The sequence below is a fragment of the Excalfactoria chinensis genome, chromosome 4 (assembly GCF_039878825.1).
Source record: "Excalfactoria chinensis isolate bCotChi1 chromosome 4, bCotChi1.hap2, whole genome shotgun sequence".
Lineage (NCBI taxonomy): Eukaryota > Metazoa > Chordata > Aves > Galliformes > Phasianidae > Excalfactoria > Excalfactoria chinensis.
The window spans coordinates 16,285,414-16,295,069 of NC_092828.1; positions in this window are offsets into that span (position 1 = coordinate 16,285,414).

Consider the following 9,656-nt stretch of genomic DNA (forward strand, 5'->3'; position numbering starts at 1 on the left):
AAACATCTGAGAACAGAAGCTATTTCTAAGCATCAAATGACAATCCAAGCTTTAATTTTCATAGTATGTGGGAAAGACAGTAAATGGAAACACTTCTTATTGTAGGTTTTAGGCTTACTATAGTCATATTCTCTTTTTCTAAGGTTTCTTATGGTTGTAAGAGTTGTATACCCATTTGTTATTATGTTAACAAGAATAACAGCAGAATTTCTTACTGTAGGGATTTGAAAATCATTCCCTTACAATTTATTAGGGACCACAATTTAAAACATTTTTTTGTACCCAAAGAATCTCAGGTGATGCCATTAAAACAGTGTAAAATACCACAAAATACCAGGAGATCAAACCAAGTAGCAATTATCTAAAGTGTTTTTCTGGTATCTACCCAGATTTGCCTTTTGGGAGTGCTAACTTAGTAAATAATCACTATACATAAACAAAGCATTGGCTATAACTCTCAAAAGATCTTAAAATCTTCTTCAAGTGTTTTGCTTTGTTTGACAAAATACTCTTTGGGGACGTACTAATGGACAAAGCTAAAGATCCAAAGAAAGGGAACTTGATCCATTTGAAAGAGAATAGAAGGCTGAAGGAAGCAAATGTAAAAATATGCTGGTACTCACTCAAAAAGTGCTGACTTCCTCCTGTAGGTCATCTCACCGGCCCACCTTTTACCACAAAGAGCATAATTAAAAAGTGCTGATGTTCTCTGTTGGCAAGGCTTCTCTTTTCGACTCTTGTTTTGGACTAAATAACAAGACAGAGTAAGTTACATTCAAGGTTGTAAGTTTGTATCTTACAGACTGTCTTAAAATTAAAAGGTTTCTACAATTCCACAAAATCGAGTCACCCAAAGTACTTTTAATCTATTAGCAATTAATAAACTCTGGAATTGTGTTTTGTATCTCAAGGCTTTGAACAAAAATTCACATGATATAGCTGTATTTAACTGCTACAAGTAATTGCAGAATGCATAAACAAAAATGAGATTATACCCACTTTCTCAGACAGACAGGGTACCTCTGCAATCCAAGGTAAGAAATCATCCAGGATAAAGGCTGTTTTACAAAAGTCTAACAAGAAGGAGACTAATCATCCCTTCCTCCCTTACATCTTCCTGTTAAATATACTCTACCTTTTCTAAATCTCTGAGCAAGTATTTGAAGGACATCAATCCTGGGCCAGTTGTGAGGAATTAATTGATCATACAAAGGGATTGTGCTGTGTACAACATCACAATTAACTTACTCATTAAATAGGTAATAGCACTTGACTTCTAAATTGTGAAGGAATGTGTTTGCTAAATGATTTTTGCTACTTGTTTAAAGGGTATGGTTTAAGGTCTTGTTAAATAATGATGACTCCAAAGGGTGAAGAAATATAAGTGGCAATTTGAATGAAAAGATGTATTTTCTCAGATTTGAAGCACTGCTGGCCATAGCTATGCAGAGGACAAGCCATCCACAACCAGATGCAATCTGCAAGTATGATATCCTAGGAAATCAGGGAAAGGTGTTTTCTTTCATTCTTCAGTAAATAAAGTTTCAGATGTCTGTTAAGCCAAGAAACAGTTTGAGATATCAAATACTACCCAAAAGAATCAACAGCATCATGTTCCTCAATGTCACACTTTGTCTGTTCTTGCATTCCAGAAGTTTCCTTAACAGCAGGGATAATCAAGCTTTGACAAGGTTGTGCTCTGAAATGTTGATGTTGTTTATTTCTTTTGCTCTTGGCTTCAACAGTGTGAACTAAGTTTTCAGATCTTGACCTATGGGAATCATAAATCATGGGAAACAGGTATCTAAAGAACTAAATATTACATTTCACTTTGTTTTCAAGGTATTCTAGTATTAGGTATGGAGGTTGGTGGTTCTGCTTGTGGCAGGGGAGGTTGGAGCTTGATGACCCTTGAGGTCCCTCCCAACCCAAGCCATTCTATGATTCTATGAAATCTGAGTCTATAGCTCCACAAGTTTTTGTCCAGTCACATCATTGCTCTGGTGTTGTTGTTTGTTTGTTTGTTTGTTTTCTTTTCTTTTCTATTCTTTTTAATTGCTTAAAATAAAACACTGCAATATCTGATTTTCCCCAAAGTTTGAAGACAAGATATTCTGATCTGAAGATCTGCTGAGGAATGTGTCTAATTTTAATTAAAGCAAACTATTACAGAATGTAAACGCTGCAAGCTTCTGTTCAATTCTCCCTTGGTACAGGCCATCTTATAGATACAATGTCATCTCTTTGAAAGTGAGACAGACTCTCTAACCTCTTGCAGGATGCATTAAATCCTGCCCATATGTCATGTGGCTGCCACCTTAACTTCTCATGGGACAGAAAGTCCTGGCAACCACTTCAGAACTTGAAAAAAAAGCACTTTTTAGGATGGTTTTTGTTTTTTGTTTTGGGGGTTTTGTTTTTTTGTTTTTGATTTTTTATAAAAACGAAGCTTCGTGTTGTCTAAAGCATCACTGAGTTTCTTCTTAAAGGATAAACCTTTTGCTCAGTGCTTAGCTCATGACTTTCAGCTGGATACTAGGGAGCTAAGTGGATGCAAAGGAAGAAATGCTTTCTTTGTAGATTTCAAGTAAGATGTTGTTCTGTCTAAAGAAATGACATTGTTTCGGTGGCTTCAGCCCATTCACAGCTTTCACTTCTGTGAAAAACATCAGGGAAGAGTTTTGCAAAGTTACTGGGACAGCTGCAGAAGTTTCTTCATCTGAAACTGGAAAAATGTCTTGTTAAAAGCCTTTTCCAGTGGATGATATGGTAGAAGAAGATATGAGTCCTGTAATGTCATTTTGTAAGTGTGGATGGCCCCTGCCGTGTACAAATCTCAGTGAAGCCATCAGAGCTCCATCTAAGCCCAGGAACTCTCCTAGGTCTGTTTGCAGATCTCATGGTTTAAAGACTGCCTGCTGTTTTTGCAGTGTTGTGACATACTTGGTCATACAGGTTATGGTCACCTTTCACATTTCTGTGCATTAAATTAGTACAGGGAGAGTGAAAGTTCTGTCTCTTTCAGACAGAAACACAGAAGAAAGCACCACAAATACAATGCATTTCAATAAATGATAATTGCATATACAAATTCATAAACTAAACATGGACATGCGATGAGTATTCTCATTATGCTATAATTGCAACTGAACACTGAAATAGATGACTGTGTGTGAGACTCTGCCCCATCCAATTGTCTTTGTGCTGTAGCACATATATATGAATGGTATATACCAAATAGTGGTATTTAAGCTCTTGAATGTTTCCTGCTAAAAACTTTTAAGCACCTGATAGTTAAATGCCACTGGTTTCTCACCTAAGCCAATGACTCTTCCAAGTCTATCTTTGAAATCTCTTGCCATTCTAATAGCTGTAACTGAGACTCTCTTGTGATGTGTGTGCAGCCAGAGACTGCCCAAAATCTTATAATCAAAGAAAGCAAGATTTGGGAAAGTACTCCACTTACAAGACCCTGAATAGGTGAGATGTGTACTGATTTCCTCCAACATCAAGGTGTTTGATTTCTCTTACTTTAATGAACTTTTCAAGAACAGCCACTATTGACAGGTTTCAATGAATGTAAGACCTCTGTGTGATGAAAAGTCCATGTAGTCCAAGAATAACTGATGTAAAGAATCACCTCTAACTGCCGATTGATTGCACCATGAGAAAGATGGAGGTGCCATACTTGAGTTTCTGATGTCAGCTGGCAAGAGTCCAGGACTAAATTACTTCTCTAGAACTCTACCCACAATCAGATGAATATTTTGTAGAAGAAAAAATGAATGAAATCATATAGTACTTTTTCTTCATTTCTGTCAAACTAGCTTTTAATATTATTCATCTTGTTTGCATAAGTTTGTCTAGTGATTTCTAAAGGTACTGATGCCATCAGTATCAACAGTATCTAAATATCACTATTTTGGTTACCATTCATATGCATGTGTTTCAATAAAATGAATTCAGCTAAGAATAAAAAATACCTTTTATACAATATATAGCAATTTTTTAGCAATGTATTGATTTAACGTACTTAGTCCATGGGAAAAAAACTGTTTGTTTAAGCTTTCTGCCATTAGTTTCAATTAAAATATATCGATCTGAGTAAATGTTCGTTAGATTAAGTGTTGCCTGACTGTGAAAAAAAATATTTGCTTAAGCAGAAATTCTATGAGTATTTAGACATGTATTTTAGATGGGGGACTTTTCTAGCATCAGTAGAACTGGTTAGGTATCAATAAATTTCTTTAAGTATAAATGAAAATATCCTTTCCAAAATGAAAAAGGTGATTACAGTAACACTGGGACCACACATATTAATTCTAGTAAATTTATTTTGTAGTAAAGGCATTTAGATGAGAATTTTATAACTGGAAAATACTGGATAGCTAAGCTCCCTTTGAGCGAAGTTAAGCTTCCCAGAAAAAGTATTCTTTTTCAACCACGAAACTAAGATCACCTGGTATCTTCCAGTTTTTTGGGGTTTTTTTGTTAATAAATAAAATTTCTGGAGGAGGACAATGCAGATGCAGGATAGGTCACTGAGCTATTCTGTAGTACTTTAACTACATTATTCATGGGATTAATTCTGACTCAGAACATCTAAAATACATACGGAAATAAAAAGTCTGTAAGCAAGAGGGCTAATACACTGGTCCTTTATTAGTTCTATAAAGACTGGGAGCCCTTGGGACTCTGATCCACAAGCAGCAGAAAACTCTCACCTGGTGATAAAAACTGGAATTGCCTGCTTGCCACTGCCCTCAGCTGTGGTCCTCGCACCAGGTGATAATTTCTGAGCACCACCAGGCAGAGAGCAGCCTGGATTTATCCATGGTATTCTGCTTGCAGCCATGAAGCAAAGCAGCACCAGGAAAAAAGTCCAGAGATCTGGAGTGATTGTTGGATGTTTACACTTCGCAGACTTTCATTTGCATTGTTTACACTGGAATTGATTATTTTAGACATGCATTGTTTATTTTATTATTGTGTATTTAATTAAAACATATGACTCCAGATAGAAACTAACAGTGGTGGTATTTTTAATCTTCACAAGGTTGTTTGAGTGAGAGCTGCTGCCCAGTCTCCTTCTGTGTGGAGATGTATACAGTGAAGAAATCTCACATTTATAGGTTTTGTGCCTGCCACATGCTCTGTAGTACAGTAGCATACTTTCATAGGACTGCATTGCTTGTGACAGTGCATTTGTATACACACACTATTCACTAACATCCATTCACTAACATCCAGGCAGACAATTAACAGCACCAGCAGTAAAACAGCTTCTGGATGTAGCAAGCAGAATAGTCAGCGCCACAAAAGCTCAAGAATTCCAAGTGACTGCAACTCAGGCAGATACACACCATGCAATTCTGAGGAGTCCAAGAGGAAAGAACATGTACACAGAAAACACTTCAGGCAAATTTTCAGCACTGTGCATGGAAAAACTACAGCCATATCCCCCTTGTTATACTACAAATGTCCCTTTTGAATGGCAAGAGGGCACAGCAATGGACTGGTACCAAGTTCTGATTAAAGAAGCAACAGTTTATGACTGAAGTTACAGAGCCACTTCCCAGACAGGAAGAATTACTAGTGCCAACTGAAATAAAGAACAATTTGCTCATTGTGTTCCAGAAAGTTTTAATTAAATTATATAATAATGAGGAGTAGATACACTCCACTACCGTGTCCTTACATAGCAGAAACAGAAATACATTCCCTGAGCATGTGACATGTATTAACTTTCACTTTGGGATAGGCCTCTCAGATAGTGTGTCACATCTTAGCAATTATAAGAGCCATTATCATCCAAAGGGAAAAACTATGCAAGTGTGAAAATGAGAGAAGAAATACAGATGCATTCCTATACAGGAACGTATGGATCAGTGAGCAAGTCTTGGGGCAAGACAGAGCATGAAAATCAGCCATAACATTGAGCAGCCAACATCCCACACAGCATTTGATCAACTGTTAAGCAAAAAGTAAGATGTGAGCTTCAGGAGAAAAATAAATAAATAATTTAAAAAGGACAGATAAAAGGCTGATTCCCAGTCTCTGTACAGTCTAGGGCTGGGACATTCACCACACAGCTCTTTGTTATTTCCTTCAGCACAGAATAAAAAGGGGAAGGAAGTCTCAGTTCTCCTCCTTGATGTTCACATTTGCTTGCATTTATTAATGTTCTTAATGGTCTACACATTGCTGATCTTGCTAAATTGGCAGAGAAATTTACAGTACCAGCACAAATCTCGACAAGCTTTTTAACACAAGAATGTTAAGAGATTGCTATTTGCCCATCCAAAGCACTTATTTACCCCATGTGACACAACATTGTAAAAACAGAGAACTATCTACTAACCAGGAAATCGTGACATAAGGTTAGAATAAAGTCATCACTACCACCACTGTGCTTATTTGGAGTCAGAGTTTCTGACTGAATAATCAGAGACAAAGTTACACTCAGAGGTTGAAGAATTGAGACTGCTTTTGAGGCAATGAGTTAATGGGTACTCAAGCACTTGGAGAACAAAGCTGCTTACTGCAAGATGCCAGTCATTTGAGGAGTGAGGCTGAGACATGGAAGCCCCCTTAACCAAAGCCAGTCCCATTAACCACAATCTCAGCAGAACACAGATGACAGGGAGAATAGAGAAAAGCAAGAATACTTATATTATAGGATTACTTTAATCCATATAATAAAACTAGGTCAGATGATTATCTAAGTAGGTAAGGATTAAATAAAGAACAATAAATGCAACAAATAGGAAAGAAAAGAATCCACAGAAGATAGATGATAGGGTGAAAGAGCAAGGCCAACAGAAGAGACTGCACTGGGCTGAAGCAGCAAAACATGCAGAGAGTTGCTTCCAGCTTAATAGGCAGTACTACATATGTGTGTAGAAACCAAAGGGAAAGATTCCAAAAGGTGACAGAGATTTTCAGTTTAACTAGTTTAAAATATTTTTTCTTACTGTTCACAGCAATAATACATTGATATATCTATACCAGTTTGTACCAGGAGTACCATATTCTTTCATTCTCCTGGTATTTCATAGATTATGTTTTGCCCAGATAGCTGAGGTGATGTAGAATGAATGACTTGAGGTTAACTTCATGAGCCCAGGTTAGGGTGCTTGAATCCTGCAAGCAAGATTTGTTGCCTTTGGGATCAAAGTTTTTGTTCATGAAAATGTATGTTTTACTGGAAAGCAAGATTTCCTTCATTTGAACATATTCTTGCTTTATCTTTCCTAATTTTTCTAGTTCCAGGAAAGTTTTTCTAAAGATACAGAGACCAGAATGTGGGCAAACACTCATTAGAAAGGAAAAAAACTATTTACAGAGAAGCTGATCTCAGTCAAAGAAGTGAATATTCTAATAAATGCCTGACTTTTCTCCCCTACTTTCTGGAGAGAGATTCAGGGTTAAGAAATAAAATGATGAAATTAAGCAGCTTAATAATTTCTGCATTTAAGCTGACTTGGTGGCTTGTGGGAGTGCTTAAGGTTTATGCTAGAAATTCCCTTGCATCCCAGGGATCAGGAGAGGAAGCTGATAAGATAACATGAGGCATGGGAAAAGCATGTCTCACTCCACTGACTCTGCCTTCAGAGAACATTAGCAGCTGGAATAAGGATGAGTCTAGCTTTGTTTCAAAAGCATAAAAGAAGAAAAGTCAGATAGCTACAGAGTACTGCCTGTAGTTACTGCTACACTCCCCTGAATGCAGGAACTCATTTCTACTCCTTCAGCAGCCTGTTTCAGATTTCTTCACTGTGGTGTACACATTGTCAGGTGAAAGGTAAGGAAAATGCCTTTGTCTTAATTCCTGTCAAGCATCATAAAACAACATACCTGTGATGGAGTCAAAGAAATCACAGCAAGAACGGTAAGGATCCTAAAGGCTGGCTAGCGCCAGCTTCAGGGGTTACAGGCATATGGTCCTTCTGCCTTTCTTTACTCTCTTCTTCAGCTTAGCAGAAGGAACAAAGAGTCAGTCAGTACTTCACTGAACCATGGACTTTTGTCATGTTCTGAAGAGGGGCAGGAGGTTCGCTTCAACTTGCATCTGCTGATCCGCTTTGCACTGCACTTGGGAAGCTGCTTTCCACACAGCCCCACTGCACAGGAGTGGAAGCAATACTGTAAGTGCAAAACTGCGTTATTAGTTGTACAGTTTAGTTACTTAAATGCTGCTTTTAACTAGAGGTATTTAGTACTATCAGTTAAGGGCTCACCAGTGTTACTGAGCACTGCAAAATACTCCCTGCTTATATTTTTTTTCAGTTCCTAGTCAAATTCCCCTGGAATCACATTCCTTCTGCCCACACTTCTCCCAGTTGCCTTTTCATTAGTTTTATGCCAGGCTAGTAATATGTTCTGGAAACAGAATCACAGAATCATAGAATAATTATGACTGGAAAAAAACTCTAAGATCAACCAGCCCAACTGAATACCTACCACCAGTATTGCCCACTAAACCATATCCTTCAGTACTACATCTACCTGTTCCTTAAACACCTCCAGGGACAGTGATCCCACCACATCACTGGGCAGCCTGTTCCAATGCCTCACCACTCTTTCTGAGAATAATTTTTTTCTGGCAACCAACCCAAACCTCCCCTAGTGCAACTTGAAAACATTACCCATCATCCTAACACTAACCTGGGAGATGAGGGTGACTCTTCCCTTTCCAGATAACAACCAAGGCCATCAGGTGTTACATCATGTTACATGTTTAAGGCAAAGGTTTGTATTCTATGATGAAACTCAGGCAAGCCCAAAAGAATCATAGGATCATGGAATGGTTTAGGTGTTGGAAGGGTCATTAAAGATGATCAAGCTCCAGTCCCCTGCTATGGGCAGGGTTGCCACCTACTAGATCAGAGTGCCACAGCCTCATTCAACCTGTCCTTGAACATCTCCAGCATCCTCAACCTCTATGGGCAACCTGATGCTGAAATTCAGGAAAGAAGTTGTGTTTCCTGTCATCTTCCACCCTGTTTTGTCTCTTGAGACTGTAAGTGATTCAGGGTACCACTGTGCATATGCACATTTCTAGATAAAAACAACACTGTGGGGAAAAAATTGGATACTGTGGGTGGAAAGGGTTGATCAGACTGGTTGATCAATTTAAATTATAAATGTATTTTTATCTTCACATTACCCAGAAAATGTCTGTGAATGAGCAGTGTGTCAGATTTTTCTTTAATTTTTACTTTATTTTTATTTTTGTAGTAAAAACTTACTGTAATAGTTGAAAAGATGTGTCAAGAGAATGAGATAAAAAGGTGAGGCAAGAGGTGCAAAGGCAGCAGCCCAGGTTGGAAAAAAACATCCAGGAAGACTGAAACAAAGCAAATACCATTTCAGCAGAGTGTCTAATGCCAAAGATCAAGCTGTGGCATGTAGCTAGTAACATCTCAGGTCAAAAGGCTGGAGACCTTCTAATGATGGCTATATCTGTCTCTCAGCTTCCTGCATTTTGGCCTTACGCTCCATTTCTTTCACCAGCGCTCATGATAAGTGCCTAGCTGATGGCAGTTCTGCTCAGCCTCAGAGAAAGGTAACCCCAGCCAGCATTTCTGTGGTTTCTGTTTCCTGTGTCAGCAAATAACTTTGAGTAACTAATGCATTCTGGAAAATCAGGATCT